Here is a 23,103-nt window from a genome sequence, read left to right on the forward strand (position 1 = left end):
AGAGTGCAGGACGATTGTAAAAAAATTGAGAACCTTAGTAAGAGCAGGAAATACCGACATCAGTTTGCCATTCATCGACAACAGAACTAGGTGGAACTCTACGTATGATATGATGGAATCACTTTACCGAATCAAAGAATACATTGAAAATTTTGGTAAAAACATGTACATAAATTGGTCATTCGTTAAGGATTTTCTCACCGCTTTTCAACCAATCTCTAAGTGCACCCTAAAACTTCAAAATGAGCAGTATATTATAGGAGACTTCTTCAGGGATTGGCTTACTTGCGAACTAGAGCTTGCAGACTTGGTCCCAGAAAATATTTATGCAGATTCCCTCCTAAATGCGATGAAAATAAGAAAAAATGTCCTTTTAGAATATAAGGCTTTCGTCGCTGCTCTATATCTAGATCCAAGATTTAATTTTGAATAAACACCTCTCCTCAGCTCTGAGCAAAAGGATGTTGCAATGGTAAGCCAACTGAAATTTATTTCAAAATTCATTATCTTGATGTTATATTTCGTTCAATTAATTTATTGTTTACTTTGAATTTTTTATATCTTTATAATTGTGAGATACTAATCCAGTTATTTTAATTTTTCCTATTCTTTTACAGGATCACTTAATAAGGACTTACGAAACGATCCAGAAAATTGAAAATCCATCAGGAATATGAGAATGATTGCACTTCTGGAGTTGTACCACATACAACACAGGACAATGAACTTCCAAGCACATCGAAAGGGGCGTACCATAAGTTAACGCTTCACGTAAGGTCATTGGCAAAATCGCAAAGCTGGTTAATCTCTGTGTAAAAGAAATGGAACCGTTCGACACAAATGTCCTGGAATACTGGAGAAAATTTTATCGGAATGAGTGTGAGATGTTGAAGTTAGCGGAGGTTGTATTAGCAGTACCAGCAACACAAGTTTCTGTTGAGCGGGCTTTCAGCGCACTTTCTACAATACTCACTAAGTTATGTACAAAATTGTCAAAAAAATCGTTATCGAATCTATTGATAACAAAATTAAATTTTGATATTCTCCACTTCTCAAAATTAGAAATTGAAGAAAATAAATAGATAAAATAATGTGATGTAATAATTTGCTTCATTTTTATATACATATCTGTGTTCATATGGAATAGTAGCTTATGTCGAAAGATTGGCTTTAGTATAATGCGGCATTCGCAGCATACGATTTATATTTTCCAAAAAAAATCTAAGAGGCTGCTCTGTAATACGATTCGAAAAAGAAATGCGATGCAATAGGCAATTAACACTGTGGGAAGACTCTTATATTACTTCTACCACTGACAACAATGCATATGTATATGTATACGTGCAATTATAGCGTAATTCCTTAGAAAAGCGAAAAAACATCTTCCATACAACGCCCTAAAAAGTTTACAGGATAAGCTGTTGTGAGTGATCGCGAATGGAGCACCCGCATCGTTTATCTCATTTATGTAGGTGCACACCCAAAACTCTTACAAAATAAAATTTTATGAAGAACGTACATACGTATTTACGAAATATCTGGTATTCAGGGAAATCCCAACTAAACCACGCAACTCCGCACTTAGCGAAATGCAGTTTGAAGAAAAAATCACTACCTGCTACAACTCTAAAATGAACGAAATCATGTGCTCTATTTCCGTAAATATTTCTAAAGCATACTAGTTATTAGTGGAAAATAAACAAAAGGTAGGTAGAAAGCTGCTGCAATATTGTATCTACATACATACTTCAGGCTAAAAGGCTCACAAGTAAATTTTTTTCGTCTTTGCAAGGTCGTAGTAAAACCAACGCTTAGCTATTATTTGATTATTGCTGCAAAATTTTTGCTCATTCTGCGCTACTGTTCAGTAAATAACTATGCTCTTACCGGTATAAGTACATGCATATACATAGATACACACATATCTACATACATATGTATGTGTGCATGGATATGAAATGCAGACCTTCGTTTTATTGAGTTTTCTTCTAGTAATACATCCATACATATTCTTATTCTATTTACATGTTTATATTTTTGGTTTCTTATTAATATCCTTGTAATGGCGAATCAAAACATTTAAAATAAATTAAAAATGTATATGTATTGTTTTTTCTGCTTTTCTTTACTATCAGTCTTCACCAGACGCCCACTTCTCTCATTAGTCAATCTTATCCCCACTAAGTTCCATTTATTAGATATAAACAAGTAATTTTTAAGCAAAAAACATAACCGACTTCAATTCTCATATGAAAAAAAAATATATATATATATATTTCATGATCCAATGATCGGATCTAAACCAGATTAGTATGGGACCACCTCTGAGACACTACCTTTCCGATGCAAAAAGAATTATCGAAATCGGTTGACGTGGTCCAAAGTTATGCGGTAACATACATAAAAAAAAAAAAAAAGATTCCGACGAACTGATAACCTCCTCCTTTTTTGGAAGTCGGTTAAAAATAAACGCAATCATTATAATAAAATAACATGCAGATACACCATTATACTGAAAAGTGTACGCTTGGAATATACTTTAACTACACGTATGCATGTATGTAATTTATGTATATGTAGATACATACATATATGTTTCCACCATAATTCATATATTTGTGCATATTCCCACATTCCTTCCAACCGAAAAGCATTTGCTTGCATTACTTACATATACATATGTACATATGTATGTACGCTGTATGCATAACAAAATGCATACCCAAAACAAACGCGAAAAATATCTCCCATACAACGTCGTTGAAAATTTTTCGCGAAAAGTTTATCGCGATAAGCTGTTGTGAGTGATCGCGAATGGATTATTTGCATCGTTTTTCTTATTTATGAGAGGCCGTCATCGGCAATGCTCGGACTTCTCATATTCGAGTGAGAGGAAATTTCTTTGCTTTTTTCGATCGCGAATGAAAAGCAGCGAAAATTTTTTTGTCGATCGCATTCCGAATGTGAGAGATGATAAATTTGTTTGCATTTTTCACTCGCGATAAAAGAATGCAAAAATAGACTTGGAATATTATCGATCGCGATAAATCTCGTAAAAGAATGAAAACGAATTATCATAAATGAGAATTTCCGAACCCTGATTGAAAATACTTATTAGCCCTAGTGAATGGCCTTTGATACTTTCCAGATAATTTCTTCACTAACCAATTACATTATATTCTAAGTGAGGCTAAAATTACGAATGGTTAAAAATTTTAGTTTTATTTAAGACCGCATTCATTCAAGAAAGGCAGACGAACCTCGATTAGATTTAAAAAATCCTAACCTACGTTTCGCTAAATTGCACCTTTACTTACCACTGTGGTATTCTGAAATACTTGCATCAAGCGCATTTCCCAGGCTCTTCAATGAAACTAGATCGGTTGAATACTATCTCCATGGAACATAGGTTGACCAGAGTGCAAATTCATAGCTAATCTAGCTTCATTTTTGATAGGGACAAGGTATGTTGGGCGGCAGACTCCATTGAACCAGGGAGTCGAGATCTAATCCAAAGAAGTATTGAGTATATGTACATATCATCGATCCCCTGGTCTATCTATTTAGGACTAGTTCTATTTCGAAATATATATGTATCGTGTACCTGGAGGAGTCTTTTTCATTCCTGAATCGGGCAATCGCCTCAGGAGCCTAACCGTATTTCCCACGAGCTCCATGGCAACCATCTTCATCATCGGGACGAAATAGGTCACACAGAATCCTCAAGTAGTACGCCGGCAGCACATAGTTACATACGTCAGAAAACGTGTCCACGAACTGAAGGATGAGATCAGCGCTACGTACAATAAAAACTGGACCGGAGCAGATAGTCAATAACCACCTCCATCAACTCATCTCGCTGCGTGAATGCCGTTAGTGGAGTTCAACGACTACCGACCCATTCAAAGAAAGACCAAAATTACGGGTCTAAATATGTAGCTACTGCAGCAGGCTGAGCTCATACTTGCCTAGACTTAACCCCGACATACTCAACGTACATATGTACCGCCTGTGAACTTTCCGCGAATGACATTGACCACTTTTTTACATGCCGATTTTCAAAGCCACTAAACTATACTTTTTCTCCTCTTGGTCTGATACCGTCGACATTTCCTGGGTCTAGTGTTAGTTCACCTTGGCGTACACTGTTCAAAGACTATGTGAAGTACATAGACAGGTCTAACTAGAAGCTACAACAACAACACCAAAATTATTATTTTCTGATAGAAGTTATCTCAGCTGTTACTTTGACGATAGCAAGGAAACTAACTTCTTGTCTTGTTCTTTTATCCATAAGATATAGCAAAATAGAAATGTTCAGACTAGTTTTATTCGCGTCAAGAGAAAGATCTCATCTTCCACGAATACTCAATAAATTGGAAGTTGGACCCACATTGTGCGCAGGGTCATTGAAGTTGCCCACGACCATTAAAGAACTGTACCTTAATTTTCAACTATTTCCTCTTCAACAATTAAATATTACTTGCCTTGTTCTCCTTGAAATGTCACCTCAAAGTTGCCACACCAATCGGACACCGAAAATCCCTTCGTCGCCTTCATGCTGCTCTCTAAAATCTTCTCTCGATTCACTTTCAACGCGAGCTTCTCATGATAGTAACTCGCATGAAATTTGCGTACTTCATGATAGAAAAAGTCTTGCTTATCCTTGAAGGTCTCTGAACCGCCGATGTTCTTTAACAAGAAATGCGTAAAGGTAGCCGCTATGATATTACGGTCTCGTGATGCCGACTCGATCTTCGGCTGTGCGCCATCGTCTATTATAAAAACCGGCCCATGTGGCTGTGCAGCCACGGACGGCAAAAAATGAAATTTAGTTGAAGGACACAGACGAAATGTCGCTATACGCTTAGGTATAAATTTTAGTATCATCTCCTTGATAGTGATCTGAAAGATGAGAGACTCCAAATTTGAAAATTGACGCTGTCATTTAATGCGTAACCTCTTCGTGTACTCACTTGTTTGGGTCCCACATAGCAGAGCACCTTTCGGGGCTTACTCTTCGGTGTGCCATAAATGCTCAACAATTTGGCTTCATAACAAATTTTATGCTTGCGTGATGCGATATTCTTATGGACGAGCGTGCTGTCGCTACCTATGACGGTGGATGAGGGAGCATGAAGCGGGTGGAAAAAGGACAGAGAAAAAATATTTAAAATGAAAACAATTGCACGGTAACCATAGGCGTATGCAAAGGTGGAAGCGAAATTTTCAAAGTTCAACAAGCATTTTTGTATGCAGTTATTTAACTTCCGTGGTTGCAAGTGATTTAGACGGGTGTGTAATCAAGGAGAACATTCAGGAACATACCACTCAGCACGATGATGTCAAAATCACCATTTGGTAGCTTCTGTTCAAGGTAGCTAATACGGCGCGCAGACATAGCGGCTCCGGAAAAATCGCCGTCACGGCAACACGTGTGTTCACGCGGTCATAGGTGAAGGTAATGGCGTGATGCAACTTCTCAATGGTTTCGCCATTCAAATCGAAAATCTCAACACGATAGCCCTGCATGAAAACCGAAAATGATTTAGTATTTCAAACTCATACTATGACACGCCTCAATGTAGCGCCATACATTTGCAACGTACTCGCTCCTCCCACTAGCTACAACCAACTAACTACTTACTTTTACCGAATCGTCATTATCCTCGAAGTTGCACGCATTACCGAATTCATCACGCGGCTCAATGTGCAACATTGTCGGCCTTCCAGCACAGCATATCACTGTGCTGGCCAGGCGTATAAAGCGCGAACGACGCGCGGAGCCGATGAGCACAGAAATTTTATACTGTCCCGCTGCGCGTACAGTAAATTTCACTTTGGCGATATTTGCATTATTCGGATCTGTTGATGAGCCTAGCTCGCTAATGGTCACCACCTTGCGTGTACCCTCGGTGACTTCGACGAAAAATTGATCAGTATCACAGATGGGATAAGGCTGTCCGTTGCGTTGAAAGAAGCGTACAATGAAGCACATTGTGCCGCCCACTGGCGCTGGGTCCTTCCAGTCCCACTGCACTTTACAATTGGCCGGCAGTAAATATTTACCAGTCACATATTGTAGTAGTGAGTGGCGTGCTTCTGGCGCCAGTGATGGTTGTGTCATGGCGGCAAGCGTCACTAGGCCAGCGACCGATACGGATACCACTAGCATGCCACCCCATGTCCAAGCGTCTTGATGTTGACTCGATTTCACATGCTTTCAATGCATCCAATTGCGCTTTAGATGTGGGCAGGTTTTGGCGTGCTTGCGACCATATTTGCCAATCTTTGCCGAGTATTTTACTCGCACGTGAATCTTCTAACCAATATACGTCTTCCAATGAGGCTACTTATTAAGTATCTAACACCACTTCATATGAGAGATAGAGTTGGAAAAAAGTTGAAATAGTCATTCGGTGGTCAGTGGTTACCTTGCGGAGCTACGGCACATTACGGCTGCTACGGGTACTATGCACATCTGGGAATTCCAACTAAGTTTCAAGGCTAGAATAAATTTTCCTATTGGCTTTTTTCGCCGCTGGAGGTTCACCTAGCCAAAGTTAAAATATTATGGGAATGAAAACATTATCCTGCCTCGATCTTGAACTCAAAACCTGTCCGGTTTAGAAGTTTGTCAAGCATTCATGCTGAAGACGTATTTTTTTTGTGGCCAGCCACATTCAATACCGTTCACCGGCCCAAAAGCTTTGAGTCCCTAAAACTACGAGGACGTTACTGAATAGACTTCCGTCTTTAGGAAGTGTTAGGTGAGTTTTTTTACAACCGACAATCATCTAAACCTACCCTAACGTATCATCCTCATTATAGAGAAGGATTCTCCAAACGCGGAAGGTCCATTCAAGGCAATCGGCACAAGTATACAACACTGCGACAACTCATACCTGTGAGGGATATGTAGTCTGGTCTGTCGTGGTATGGTAAACTGAATTTCTGTCATCACATGGAAGAATTTTTAAAACTGTCTTTGCTAAGAAATAAATCAGGAAAGATCGGCAAACTTTCAACGGTAAAATTAAAGTTGTAAGAGCAGGCAGTAGACTTGCGAGGCAATAAAAAGCAAGCTTAATTTCATTTCCAAACTTTATTTTGCATACGCGAAATCGATAAAATTTACTATACTATTTTTGCTTGCACGACTTTTACAATGTATAACTACAACAGTTCTCTCACACCTTTCTTTTAATAAAAATAATTTGAGAAATTGCACCCAATGCCACTTTAATTTATACAAAGGAGCCTTAACTTATCTCATCAATCAAAAACTATTTGCACAGTCATAAAAATGTACCTATTTATCATGATGCAATAATGAAAGGTGTTGTACGTTGTGACAGCTCGAAATCGAACTACCTTAGGTCAATATTGTATTTTGGAAGTACAAGAAAAACGGGAAGAAAAAAAGCCCTTTAGTTGAAAAAGTACTAAATTTTATGCCTTCTCAACAGCGTTCCGATTATCTGAATAAGTATACATATGGCTTGTTTTTATTCACAGGAATATGATAATATGCTTAAAATTTTTGAGCTGATGAATACCCAGCTAGAACAGTATGGCATATATAACTCCTTATATAAGCCGCATCACTAAGAAAAGTATCCCTTGTGAATTTGAAATGTTTCCCTTATATTGTACAGGCCAAATAGAGGAATTAATTTACGTGTGATCTTTTGTCCCCCTCTTTCATATGGGCTTCTTGTGCGCATATATCAGGTTTCATAGCTGTTAACCATACCAATAATGCCTCATGCTCAGTTTTACTAGATCAATTCGTGTTCTCGAGAAAAAAAAAAAAAATGTCACGATTCAAAAATCTGAGTATAGAGGCCAATATAGGCCAAAAACGATAAATGTTCAAAATTTGGAGAAAAAAGATTTTTCAGATTTTTGGATCGTGCAAATTTTTTTCTCGGAGAACACGAATTGATCTAGTAAATCTGAGTATGAGGCATTATTGGTATGCCAACAGCTATCAAACCTGATATATTCGCACTAAAGTTTTGTTGTGTTCCACAGTGTTATATAAGGGATACTTTGAGGAATCATATAAACAATTATACATACATTACCCAAGTTCACGTACATCCAAATTATTTATTTGTTTTTGAAATTAACAATATATTTCAGAATTTATAATTAATACGTTGTGTTCATTTTAGTAAATCCACTTTGATTTTTAATTGTACAAAATTTATTATATACATACAGTATCGGTCATATCAATAGCAACCCTATTTCAAAGTGATATTATTTCCCTCTCATGTTAATTTATTTCTAAGAATTTACAATAAAAATAAAGTTCAATTTCTAACAAAACCCATAAGAACCGAATTTTAAAACTTCGTAGAAAACTACAAAAAATACAACAAATTTTCACCCAAAATTCACATTTTTTTCTCAGAAGTCTTAGAATTTTTTTGAGCACTCAGTTTTATAGCCCCTTCAATTTTAGTCTTATTAGATGCAAGTTTGAAGTGGCTAAAAATTACCTTTGATTTTTTTATCTTTTTTTAAAAAGCAATCGCATTTTTGGCTAGTATGTATCAGGAAGAATTTATAAGGATTGAGCCAAGAACTTGTGTGAGCAAATCCAATTTTTAGCAGCAAATGTCAGTTACGCGGTTTTGTACTTAAACGACGATGCTTATATTAACAGGAACGCTGCAATTTAATACACGGGTGAAGCAGTAACTCAGCACAGCAGAAGCATACAAACAATCTGCAAATGAATGGCTTTTTAGGTTTTTAACAAACAAAAACCTGGTTTCAACTTACTTCAACGTGTCTAAAGCACAACGCACACACTAATGCAAAGGCGCAACTGGGACGCAACACTATAAAACACGGGCGGAGCAATACACGGGGGCAGTAGGAACGCAGCACAGCAGAAGCGTCCACAAAATCTGCAAATAAATGGTTCATTAGGTTTTGAAATGACAAAGAGCTGGTTCCAACTTACTTCAAAATATCTGCAGGATGATGCACACAATCAAATTCGGCCGCAGCTGCAGTTCACCAGAGAATGCTGCAAATGGAATGGTTCATCAATGAAGTCAAAATAATATGTTGTAACTTACGTGTATTAGCTCTTAATTACAATACCAGCACAGGTCGGCCAGGAAAACACTAAGGAAATTATCTAATAAATGCAAAATTATAATTAATTTGCATGGTGGAATAATACAAGGTGTTGGATATTGACAGCGTTCTCGCTCTAATCCGCCATCTTGGCTCCCTTAGCTATATCGGTGTTTCCCTCTTGAAAAAACTACATTTTATCGCCTTTAAAAAAGTACTAAACTACCTCATTCCCTATTCCAAAACTGATTTGCAATCACTGAACAATTCTTTGACATTTACTCTATTCTTATCGATGGCAACTGAAAATTAAATTAGAAATTTCAACATTAATTCGGCAAAAAAACATCGGTTTAGAGTTCTCCCCAAGGATTTGTAGTTATTTTGGTCGGTGCTTCCTTCCGCTGCAATTCCGTCTTTTTCTACGATATAACTGTTTTCTCGGTAAGTTTAGATGGAAGATTTAAACAAGAACTACGTATTTAACTATGCATCTATTCCCCAGTGATTTTTGCTGCTGCAATCCCGTCTGTGGTTCACTGCCACTGGCCCTGCTTTTCCAACGATATAACTGTTTTTTTGGTAACTTCTACCGCTAAGACTTTGTTGCTTTTTCCCTTTTCCCTAAAAACATAATAATGCTACAAAGCTCAATAACAATATGGAAACAAATGTTAATATGCCACAATAATATTGACAATAAATAAGATTTCACTACGATTGAATTTTCTATTAGTAACAAGGTAGTTATAGTGAATGTTTTATTCGATAACTAAAACTATATTTGATGTTTGTAAAAAATATGCCTAAATCAGCCAAATACCCTATGTGGGTCGGCTGAATCAGTAAAACGTGACAGTAGTTGACTTTTGAGGTTAATATATCGGTCTTGAGTTGGTAAGGTTTTTAAAACATCCCCAGCTTCCTTTAAGCATCGCTGCTAATTGCTACTTTCGCGAATTTAGCTTATCATAATATACCGTTTGTAACTATTTATATGCAAAATTTTATATGAAAAATAGTACCAAATTTCGTACTACTTCGCAAAGCGGGCTTTTTTTCTTCCCGTTTCTCTCGTGCTTCCATATTACAACCTTTTGTAAGGGAGCTGTCGACATGAGCTGTCACTACGTACAACACCTTGTATAATTCCACCATGATTAATTTGTAAAATAATTCGGTTTTATTACAATACTTACCAAATTTCAAGCAATTAGAAAACAAATGTCAGCGAATAAGAACAAAACGAACAACGAAAATTGAATCAATGTAGCTTGTTTAGAATTTTTTTCTAATATTTTGGGAAATGTTCAGTGAAATTAGCACAGTTTCTCCTAAGGTAGTTCAAGATGGCGGATTAGAGCGAGAAGTTGCCAACGTATAACACCTTTCATTATTGCATCATGCCTATTTATTATGTATATTAAAAGCCGGTAATATAAATAAATTTTTGTTACGACACTTGACACAAAAACAAAAATTATCCCAAAAATATTTAGTATGACTACTTAAGTATTTTGGACTAAAATTGGCATCGATTATTGACAAAGCCATTTTCATAACCGCAACTGCCAATCAATTACCTAAATATGTATGCACCTTTCCTTATTCCTTCGTAGGTTTGGCGGATTGTGAGTGTGAAATATATACTCGCAGTTAAGGTAATTTTTGGTGCGACCAATTCAAATTAGCCGTCAATATTTTCGACGTTTTACTAGCAACAAAATGGGCAGTGAAATATTCAAGTGAGTGAGTGTGAGTAAGTAAATTACATACTTATTGGTAACAAGTACGGCACGCTTTATCACAGACGCCGATCTCAACTACCATTTAGATATACTTTTGCTAAAAGTTGAAACGTTGCAATGGTCACCGAGGACAAGGTCGAGGTGAACCTCACGCGCTCTTAAGAGTATATTTATCTGTGTGTGTGTAAGGAATGTTGACGCATAGTAGCCGCAACTAAAAGGTGAAATTGTCGAAAGTAGAAAAGCATAGTTAAATAAATAAGTATGTATGACGAAGATGATGATGACCTCATAGACCCAGCACTTAGGGAAGCACGCAAAGATGTGCCCACGTGCAAATATACCCAAATATGAAAGGCAACCCAGCTGACCAAAAAGTTTTCAGTTTATACATCAAATAAATAATAGCACCCAAGTTCAATTCCCGGTGCGACCCACCAACAGGCAATGCCAAGGGTGTACCACAATATCTCCAAAATCAAAATCGCCAAATTAAAATCCCCAACATCCAGATATAAAGTTTTTTGATCATAACTTAAGATTTTGGGGGTGTATTTGAAATTATGCGAATGCCAAAATTATTTTTTAGACCTGTTCTAGCACCTCTATCACATTACATAATAACTACATGCAGTCAATTTTTTTTGTAGCACCGCGTAGTAGGAGTTTCTTGCTTTATATTTTGTATTTGCTGATAAATAAATCAAATTACATGATAAAAATATAGTAAGGTAGAACCGCTGAGAGTCACTTTTAAAATTCTTGACGTTTCCAAACAATTTAATTTTTAAATTTACTCACAAACTCACACACACATTTTCATTTTCAATCTCAAGCAACAACAATTTCGAACAATTTCAATTTTTTATTTTCACTTTTATATGATTTTAAAATGTTGGCAAACTTCAAAAAAAAAATCATGGCCGACAAATTGAGAGAACGGTTCTACCTTGCTATGTTTTTATCATGTCAAATTATTCGGTTTTTTCGAAACTTTCTAATTTTTTTTAAGAAATTTTTTGAGACTTTTTGAATTTTTCCGAGTTTTTTTCTGGACTTTTCGGAAGTTACTCTGGTTTTATCGTGGGTTGTACGGAACCTGTCGGTGGTTTTCAAGCCGAATTAGTCTCCGAATTCGTCTTCGTTTTGGTCTTGGTCTTCATATTCGTTTTCGTGTTCTTTACTATTTTTCCCCGGAGGGTTCAAAATGGAGATTGTAGCCTATTTTACTCTATGACATGGCAGTCTGATTAACATCCAGGGATTAGTTAGCAATAATAAATAAACTATCTAAGGTTCAGAGGTTGGCGTACTGGATGGTCAGAGTGGCTTTACCCTCAACGGCGGTAAATGCGCTTGGTGCACATTCTCCAGAAATATGGAAGTTATTCCTGCAAACTTTCCGACGAATTATTTCCACAGAGAGATCCGCTCTAGCAGCGAATGCGAGGAGGACATAATCTTGAACTTGTATCGTAATTCAGTGGCCCCATACACCGATGGCTCCAAATAAAATCTTAGGGTGCGACGTCGGCGGTAATCGCAAGAGCTCTCAGTCTCAAACTCAGTTTTTTATTGCCGAAATTCAAGTTAAACTGGCAACAAGCAAGGAAGTTGCTGATCGATTATTTTCTTTGTCCAGGCAGTCACGCAGTGTAGACATACTCTAAATGAGGTGGCAAGGATGCACGTCATAGATTTAATCTCAAAGATTAGTATAAATATTTATTAGGTAGATGAACTGACAAGGAAGAGGGAAACCCGATTGGTTGCAATCAGTGCCGCTCTGAATGCGAATATTCGGCTATCATTTAGGTAAAATAAGATGCAGTCCCACATTTCCTACCGTTCTCCGGTCACTGCTTGAAGAGAACGTGCGCCAACTGAATGGGTGTGTAGTCGAATGACCTATGTGGCGATGTACAGGAAATCGAGAGTGAAAAATATTATCCACATAAGTCATTGCTCCCTGATGTCAGCATTCGTTCCGATATTCGTTCTAAGTATCACTAATTTTGTGAGTTTCTGGCTAAACTGAGTTCAGCTAGGATCAACGATTTTGTGACCTTCATCAGAACGGCAAATCGGTTCCACTTCTGGTGAAAGAAAAATTGTAAAGCACTTCTCTTACGCTATCACAATGGGTCCATAACGGTCGAAATGTGCTCTCTCCAAAGCTGGATGAGGGCAGCCGCGGTAAGATACGTACCATCCTCTCCAGCTGCAAAATTGCCTTTCGTACCTCGTCATAGTCCTGGTCCAAAAGCCTTCTATAAGTCGCACAACTTTCTGATAAAGTTTTAAACATTTCAAGCTTCTTGCACTCATGGCACCCTATGCAACCGTTAGACGTTGAACTTTCCTTGTATTGGATGCAAATTGATTTTTTGTTTTGTTCTTGGATAGGGCGTAAGTCCAAAATACTGGACAAGTGCCTTCCGTCTACTAATATGTTTGTTTTGGTTTCTCGGATTTCGATTTAAAGACACCCAGATGAATACTTCTATAATGGAACCTACTGCTGTAGACTACAATGTTTCCGACCCCAACAAAATCGACCAGCCTCAGTCTGTTTTGAAATGACTGCATTTTTCGATGGAGGTACCAAATATCATCTTTTTGCCCATTCTGACATTGACATCGCTAAGCACGATTTTTGTATCGCAATCGTAGGTGCGCTCCAAGCGCCAGTAGCAGTGGTCTTTCGACACCTCGTCCATCTCATAGGAGGGCATTCTTTGGTTGCAGCCTTAATATTCGTGCGGACTTCGATCAGCTAGGCAGAGGGTCCTTTCCTTTTAAGATTCAGAACATTCCAGGTGCATCCGCTTTAACTGGAGCACAAATTTTTAATAGGTTAGGAAGGCGCATACGAATGACTCGCACTTCCACTCGGAGGTAGACTTACCCATTGTGAATGCCCTCTATGAGTGTGAGGAGGAGGCACATACTTCTAACCGAAGTTATTGCATATTGTCAGTGTATGTTCAACCATTTATTATCCCGAATAAAGCTGTGAAGCTCCCATATTTTTACTTCCGCCATCTCTCCCAAACTATTGAAAAATCGTGATCCCAAATGTCATTGCCATTGGAAGTGGTAAATCGATTCCGCTTCTTCCTCATTCCGACAGCTTCTACAGAAGAAGCTTGTGGGTATACGCCCTCGATGTAAATAGCATTGGAGTTATAGTGCCCTGTGCCGACGCCGGTTAGAGCCCTTACTGCAGATTTCTTTAGCATCAATAATTATTCAGTACGACTCTTATTGAGTCTCGGAAAATCACTGATAGTGGATAGTTATCCGCCTCGCTAATTTGCACTTCCGAGCTTTGTCTAACCATCGTATCGGCTATTTCGTTCCTTTCGATATTTCTTTGTCCATTAACCCAGCAGAGAGAGGTCTTAACGTGACTCAGTGAAGCCAGCGTTACACGACATTTCCGACTTACTTTTGACTGTACTACCTTGGAACCCAATGCTTTCAATGCCGCCTGCATGTCAGCGAATATAGGGACGTTCCCTGACAGAGACTTACTATTCCTTATGAGACAAGCCGCCTTGTCTATGGCAAAGATCTCCGCCTGACAGCCACTGCCGATATCGGGCAGGGGATAGGTATGATTGCCGTATTTGCAGTTGCCTCCTTTTTCCATCTTTGAGCGATCGGTGTAGATGGAAATACCATCATTCACCGACAGTAGACCGCCCGCCCAATCTTTCCTAGTTGGAAAATATATGAGAATCTTTAATAACATTTTTATTAATTTATATTCGTACTCATCGATCTCACGTCTTTTGCTGACTGACTTAACATTTTTACGAACATTTCCAAATGTGACTTTTGTGCATGGTGGAATAATACAAGGTGTTGGATATTGACAGCGTTCTCGCTCTAATCCGCCATCTTGACTCCCTTAGCAAAATCGATGATTCCCTCTTGAAAAAACTACATTTTACCGCCTTAAAAAAGTACTAAACTAAAACTAAAAGTAGGGAATGAGCCTATTCTAAAACTGATTTGCAATCACTGAACAATTATTTGACATTTAATTTATTCTTATTCGTTGACAGCGGAAAATTAAATAACAAATTTTAAACTTTAATTCTACAAAAAACGTGGGCTTTGTGTATTCTCCAAAGGATTTACAGCGAGATGGGCGCTGTTTTCAGGCACTCACTGAGGGAAGCTTGAATTACTGCTGCGTGAGGCAAAATACGCCTATAATAATTTACAATACCGAGGAAGCGGCGCGAGTCAACAACTGTTTGAGGCTTTGGATAACTTTTTCCTCAGGAGGCTGGTAACAATGCTGGCTCACAGAATAGCCTAAGTAGACTACTTCACTTCCACCGATATGGAATTTTTTTATGTTGATTTTTAAGCGAAAGTCTCCTGCAGTGCGCCAGCCACCGGACTCTTTGGGCATCATGTGGATGGGACTTGTCCATTGATTGCGTGTTATGACACCATGATGCAGCAACAGATTAAAATCTTCTTTTGCGGCGTTTAACTTCTCACCAGTGAGTTTGCGTGGGCGCTCGTGGACTGGGGGACCATTGGTGACAATGTGGTGTACGGTTGTTTCACTATCGACATTTGGTGCAGCATCACGTAGTGTGATCTCTATGTAATCGTTCAACAGGTTAGCTTAGAATGCGTCTGACTTGCTTTTGGACAAATTCGACGTAGGGTGCACAATTGTCGCGATGCTGTCAATTTGTATAAATTTATACCAAACTCGGTGCACTTAATTATCTTGGCATAGAAAAGCAATACGTTTAAAATACGAAAACTCCGACGTTTCAGTAATTGTGGACCCTAATTTACTCCAAGTTAATACTTACAACATGCATTTAACAATAAATAAGACTGTTATATTACTGTAATTACTACAAAAATGTAGTTTTATTACATTTTCTTACTTTTACTGTGATACATATTTGAATTATCTAATTCCCTGAATTAAAGTGGAATCTGATATTTTTAACCGGTGACCACCCTGGGAGGTTGCTAAAAATAAAGCGTTTTCAAAACCATTTCCGATGCCCATATTGCAGCAATGCATTTAATCTTCCAACCTAGATACGAACACGTAAGTATGCGTCCTCCTACAATCGGACCACGGCAACATGGAGTCTATCGATGTCAAACGTTAAGTTTCTTGTTTCTTGTTTGTTTGTAACTATTTATATGCAAAATTTGATATGAAAAATAGTACCAAATTTCGTACTACTTCGCAAAGCGGGCTTTTTTTCTTCCCGTTTCTCTCGTGCTTCCATATTACAACCTTTTGTAAGGGAGCCGTCGACATGAGCTGTCACTACGTACAACACCTTGTATAATTCCACCATGACTTTTGTGTTAATTCTGTGATGGCATACGAATGAAAATAAAATAAAAATGCTCGCACCAGTAAACAGTCCCTAATACTTACTTTCAAGTAAGTGACTAGAAGCAACAACTGCCGGTCGGGCTAACTAGTATGTATAATAGCGAGCTTGCGCGACTTGAATTTTCAATCAGCAGTAGCCTACTTTTAGGGGAATGTGCAGGTACGAAAAAATTTGTAAGCAGAAGTTGGCAGAAAAACGAAGCGTTTCCGGAATTTTTCTTGATTTTTCTACTTGATAAAAATTATGGAAGTGGATACTTTCTTTTCTTTGTGCGCAGAAGGGGAACGAGGCATAAGGAGTATAATATTTAGTTAATTAATTAGCTATATATAAACCATTATTGCAAATATAAATAAATTTTCTGAAAATATCCAATCAATCCTACAGTTTTAAGCGAAAAAATCCTGACATCTACGAAAACACAATATTTGTGTAAGTTATATTCTTTCTTCTGTGAGGGATTGCTAACAACATAGAGTGGCATGCGCACACATACAAAAAAAAATTTATACATACATTTTTGGCTGCATTTCTTTATTCATTCTGAACGTTTGGAAGAAACTTTTTTGTTTATTTATTCTTTAGAACGTTCCTGATGATATGTTGACGTATATTTCAAACGCATTCTGTTTATTCCGGCTGTGAAATTGGATTATCCGGAATGTATAAAGAAACGCAGCCTTTATATATGTACTAGAGCTCTAGATACCCGGGTATCGAGCAATGCGAGTAGCTCGATACTCGCTCGAAACTCGTTCATTGCTCAACTGCTCAAATGTTTGTTCAAAATTTTCGAGTTCTTGAACAATTTCACAAACAAAAGAAAATTTGTAACATGATACAATAATTTTTAGAAGGTAGTTTCACTTCAAAATTTTTGACATAAACCGTGTCTGTGACAAAAACGCAATATGGCCACTGCTACGATATAGAACTTGGGGATTACCGCTTGTTATTTTAGATATTTCTTAACAAAACATGTAAAGATTTATATGTTTCATAACTGATCACTTAATTTTTAATATAAATATACGTATTTTGTACATACATTTTTGCCACTGCTAATCACATGAATAAAAATCATAAAAATGAAAATATAACAGCAATATTTCTTGTTTATAATGGATTAGATCCATCGCACACCACGGACTTTATCGGCCGCCAATTTAGATGTCTTTCCATTGCACCATAACTTATTGGTCAGAGCGATTAAGCTGGTGTAATGTGCGCACCTCCATACATCTTCATGTACATATTTCAAGCGCGCCCTATAATTTAAATAGGCGGCCGATAAAGTCTGTGGTGTGCGGTGGCTCTTATAGCTGTGTCCTTACATCTATTCCGTGTGTTGCAATATCCACGAAAGCAGCAGTTAATTTTTTATGAAGAAAATTATTACAAAATATTCGAAAATTTCTCTACTTATATGTTCGGCTTTTCTTTGTTTTATTTTTCCAACGTCAAAAGCTGGATTTTTTTTTGAAAAAGTTGGTACAACAAAAAATACGAAACACGTTTTCTTTCAGATAGCTAACATGGCGGATAAGAAGAAGAAGTGAAACTACCTTCTAAAAATTATTGTATCATGATTTGTAAATTGTATTTGTCAGCAGCTGCTTTCTAATTCATGTTAAATAAATTATATTATTAAATACCAGTGTAGCAATCTTTGCATTATATACCAATAATTTGAAAAATTTAAAAAGTTGCTACCAAAAATGTCAATATAATAAAAGAAAACATTGCTCAAATTACTCGAAAAAACTCGAATTGCTCGAACTCATGCTCGAAAATTTTCGAGTAATGAGCATTGAACAAATGTGCGAGTACTCGCTGCTCATATACCCGGGCTGTTTGAAAATGTGCGAACAAAATCGAGAGCTCTAATATGTACATATGTACATTAAGGCGTATCACGAAAAAAAAGTTTAGTCTGTGTTAGATTTATTTGAACACTTATGTGTGTTGAGAGAAAATTTTGGGTCGAAAAAGTTTTTTAGGCACACGCTAAAACAGCTAAATCGCGTTTTGCTATAACTTTCTTATTTGAAGTCCGCTTTTTTAAATTTTGGTTTTTGAATAAAGCCTAGCACTTTTTAGCAAAGTCGTCATCATTTTGTGAGAGCTTTAGATTTATAGTGTAAAAAAAAGAACTAGGGATGGTATTTCCAAAATTAGTGAAGGTGTAAATCAAAACAGTTTTGAAGGCCAAAACTGTTTAATGGTCAATTATCGTTGAGAGCTATACCTTTTTTGCGACATAAAGATTTAAAAAATCTGACTTCAAATAAAAATTTTATAGCAAAACACGCGATTTAGGCGATTTTAGCGGATGCCTAAAAAAAATTGTTGCACCCAAAATTTTTTCTCGACATAAGTGTTCAAATAAAACTGACACATGCCCAAATTTTTTTTCTTTCATCTATAGTTAAGCCGTAATGCACATACAACATATGTATGTTGTGTTGTACAGTGTTATTTTTACGTGTAGTCCTTTTATTGATTTCTTTTGTGTACAAACAAAGCTTTGAGCTTTTTGCTTGAGTGCATAAGGATGAAATAGGTAACTTGATTGGCTGAAAAAACGAGTGGGTTGAAGGTGCAGATGAGCACTTTAACTCAAAGGGTGTACAAAACTTTTTCGGAATATATAAGTAGAGAAAAAATTTTGGGAAAACAGAAAATGCGGAAATGAATTAATAATAAAGAAAAATATATGTATAATAACCACATCAAAGGATAGATGATCTCGGAAATTGAATCTCAAACTATTTGTTCATAGCTCAACTGAACTTAGGCTAGAAACTGACACTTATCAAGCCCAGAAGTTCAGAATTTTCGAAAGGCGGACTGGCAAAAGTCTGGGTTGTGGTTTGAAATGAGAAAACCCTAAATTTAAAAACCTGTAATAAAGGTAACGAGTACTTTTATTCCTTGCTTTGAGCAAAAATGTCCGCAGAGAAGAAGCAGGCAGGGCAAAGCGGTTCGATGACGGAAACGGATGAACTTACCAGATGTCATGTAAAGCCCAGCAGGCTTTTGGATAGAGCGTTAACAGCTCGTAAAGAAAAGTAATCCGAGTATCCTATCTCGCGGAAGGAATATAAGAGAGAAATTTCAACCACAAAATTAAGGCCTTAAAGAGATTTCTGCATTTGGCAATATGAAAGAGCCTATCAGGCTGCGGAAGGTACTTCTATAGGACCTAATGGTCAGAAAATGCGATGGATCTTATGTATATCGCATCGCTCACCCTTACAAAACACTCTCTTGGAAACCCATTTTCCATAAGACAGAGGCGAAGAGAGCCATTAGACTAAATTGGTACATATTATCACAGGTAGTAACTGAAGAGTTAGTGAAGGTGTCACCCGGCCCATAGAATCGGGAAAAGCATGGAGTGCACCGTTGAAAAGTACGCCACAGCCAAAGTTTTGGTGGACAATCTCCTCAATACGTTTCGCCGCCGAAGTAGCAACCGGATTTCAGTGAGCCCAAAAGAACAACTCATTCGATAAGGACTTTAACAGAGCTGGGTTTAGCCGAAAAATAAACGGTTTAGCTTTTAGCTTTTTCTTAAAATTATTTCCCTTTTTAACACTTTATTTTTGCTCAAAATGTTACTTACAAATGTAAATAGTGTTAAACGTTTAATTTTAGTATTAGGTATGGAATGAAAAATATATATACAAATATTCAAATTCATCTTTCACCTTTCAAAAGTTACACTTCGGAAGACATAATGAAAGGTTTCTGAAGCTTCGACTTTACTGGGTTTTGAGCTCTTTCGCCACTCTGATATCCTTAAAGAATGAGCGAACGGTAAGCAAGTGCCGATGGATGGTTCTTTTGTGCAGAGCACTATTCATCAAGCTTTAACTTAGGCTTCCAGATCACTGTATAGTTTCCCAGGCAGAGCTGGTATTAAGGATACAGTCGATTGTCTGCTAGACTACTCGACGTTGGCAAGGAAATTTTCTCCACTCAGACTCATTTGGGTACCAGGCCCTATTGATATTGCAGGGAATCGCGTTGCGGATAAGTTGGCCCGAAAAGGTAACCTCGAGTTGATTCCACCGGATAAAGAGTGGGTGTATGTTCTCTTTGGCGAGTGTATTGGGAGGATACTAAGCTATTGTTTTTGAAAAATGTTTACTTATAGGTTAAGTAACAACGTACTTGTTCTTCGTAATATAAAATTGCTAAAAGGATGCACAACTGCAAGCAAATCATAAGCAATGCAATAAATAATGAATTTTTTAAATTGACGGTTTTACATTTCTTTCGTTTTTCTTTTTCTTAAAACCAGCTCGAAATATATACATGTATATTAATGTATTTTGAGAAGATTTTGAACACTTTCAAAGAATATGTATTATGGCACCATAACTTCAGAAGGGGTTTTGAAACATATTTCCTTCTTTATAGGTAAAATTATTTTTTCGGAAGTTTTTCCAAACGGAAGATAATTTGAAATTTAAATGGTCTTACTTGCTATAGGAAAATCAGAAAAGTAAAATTTTTTCAAAATACGAAAAAATTGCACAGCAAAGTGCATACTATCAGCACGTAAGAACAACATGTAGAATAATAAATAAACAATATGATCTAGCATGCACAGCGCAGACGTGCAATTTTTTTTTTTATATGTACTTTTTTTTTGGAAATTTTCATCGCATGCATAATGCACAATTATTTATAGTTTACTGCAATATTTCCCTTCAACGCAAAAGGCGAGGAAAATGCTGCACTAATTATTTAGTAGCACCTCATTCGAAAATATGTATCTATATACATATATCCACACAAACATACATATATAACTACTTGAAAGCCTAGAACGAAAAGTGGACGGATTCCAGCAAGTGGGTATAGCGGCACAATGCCGTTTAAAAGGGTGTGACATTGGTGGCGCCAGCATACGAGATGGGCATTTTGCATATTTAATGGGCACATCCTATCATAACATAAGCCATTTAAGTGCATTTATATAAAACACTTTTGCATAATAAATATTTACATATCGGTGTATAGTATATTTATGCTTTTGTATGTAAATATGCACATTAGACCGTACCACCCTAAGGCTAAAGTACTTTTGCAAGGTAAGTTCGATTTTTTTTAGCCGCACGTAGGATCTTAAAGTTGGATCTTAAAGTAAGATCTACGAATGTTTTTGCCTTGAGGAGAATTTTTTTTTTTTGGTTCCAAAGTTCAGTGACCTCAAGTATCACGTTCTATCACCCTAACGTACTACCCTAAAGTAGGAAGTATTTGTACATATCATTCCAGTCGAACTATCTATAATTTTTTTTGTCGGATGTATGTAGGTGTCACCGATAAAAATTTAAAGAGACAAGCCCAAGGTTCGTCCTAAATTTTCCTTTTTTTTTCAGAATTACCTTGCAAAAATACTTTATACTCTGAGGTAAATAAGTATACGGCGAACTGTTTTTTATTTGCTTGTTAGGTGCTACTGTCTAATGTACATACATACGTATATGATACTAAATAAATTTGCATATGAATATGTTCAAACTATTTGTAAGAAAGTTTTCCCAGAAGAACACTTTGCTGTTGACATGTAAAGAAAATATATGCTTGTAAGAAAAAATGTTATACCGATTTGTGTATTTTTTGCTTGCCACTTATTTATTCCATTCTTTCTATGCTATGTTTAATATAAATTTATAAGTGTACATATATCTTGCTTCACCTAATACGACCGCTGTGGCTGAGTGATTAGAGGTGCGTACTATCACACCGAAGGAGCTGCGTTCGATCCCTGGTCCGAGAAAAATCTTAATTTGGAAACGAAAAGCTTAATATGTATATCACAATTTTTGCTTGTTCCATAGACTAAATTGTGCATAGTATGTTTGTATATAACGGTGGACCTTAAAATATCAACATTTAAATTTTGTATGGAACACCCCTTTATTTTGTTTTACATAAATACAATCATCCACAAGAATAAAAAAAAAAAATATAGGGGTTTGAAAACATATTTTTTTTAAGTCGCAAAATTCGACAAAACTTTGACTCTAAATCTGATAAATTTTACATATATTATTGAAACTTATTCATATAAATTTATAAACTCGCTGAGTTCTAGCTGGTCAAAGTCAAAATTTTGTTGAACTTAAAAATAATAAATTTTTTTAAAGTCTGGTAACGATCCCCTTTTTTTAATTTTTTAATTTTCGTGAATGCCTTTGTTTTATACGTTTAATCAAAATAAAGGGCTTCCCCATGATGTTGATATTTTAAAGACCACCCTAATGTGCATACATATGTAAATTCAGTTAAAAAATATGTTTGTTAAAATTTGTTTTGTAGAATGTTTAGAATGCTAGATACTGGACATTAAAGCAGAGACCGCAAATAACTGTTATGGGTACGGTGACAATCCGTCCTTTATTTTAAAAGGCAGTCCTTTATTTTAACCCCCTGTCCTTTATAATTTTTTTCAAAATAAAGGACGCCTTTTGTCCTTTATTTCTTAAACTTAATCAGCTCTGCATTTTTCAGAGGTAAATTTTTAAACACAGAATATGAAAAATAAAAATGTCGCTTATAAAATATAATGAAAAATTCGCCGGTTCGTTTCGCACCCCACTAAAGGATTTTTATTTAATAGGTATTCTTTGCACAATCTATAAAGCACAGGGAAAGTTGTGCCCAGGATCGTGTTGCACGCTGAGTTTCCAGTTCCACTGAAAGAGAACAGTATACCCCCTGCTGTACAGTGGTTCAAACTGGCGTGTAGTGTTCGTTATTCACTGGAGCCTTCATTTTTTCACTTAATTTGATCATTTTTTTTTTATGAAAACTTATAATATTTGCAAGAGACCAGTTGA

The 23,103-nt window shown here is 36.7% G+C and overlaps 2 protein-coding genes and 1 long non-coding RNA gene across 6 annotated transcripts in view; 2 read left to right on the top strand and 1 right to left on the bottom strand.

The window, feature by feature from the left end:
* The window catches only part of LOC118741033 (threonine--tRNA ligase 1, cytoplasmic), a 575,984-nt gene that overhangs the window by 393,370 nt on the left and 159,511 nt on the right, over window positions 1-23,103 (top strand). The window lies entirely within an intron of this gene.
* LOC118741032 (apoptosis-resistant E3 ubiquitin protein ligase 1) overlaps window positions 1-23,103 on the top strand; it is a 116,615-nt gene that overhangs the window by 63,128 nt on the left and 30,384 nt on the right. The window lies entirely within an intron of this gene.
* Window positions 8,892-9,176, bottom strand: LOC118741059. Its single transcript, XR_004993222.1, has 3 exons — window positions 9,099-9,176; window positions 8,981-9,046; window positions 8,892-8,924 (listed from the first exon to the last, which is right to left on the bottom strand). It is a non-coding gene; the product is annotated as an uncharacterized LOC118741059 (long non-coding RNA).

Source organism: Rhagoletis pomonella, unplaced genomic scaffold, assembly GCF_013731165.1.
Source record: "Rhagoletis pomonella isolate Grant_MI unplaced genomic scaffold, Rhpom_1.0 Rhpom_scaffold_00006, whole genome shotgun sequence".
NCBI classification, from domain to species: domain Eukaryota; kingdom Metazoa; phylum Arthropoda; class Insecta; order Diptera; family Tephritidae; genus Rhagoletis; species Rhagoletis pomonella.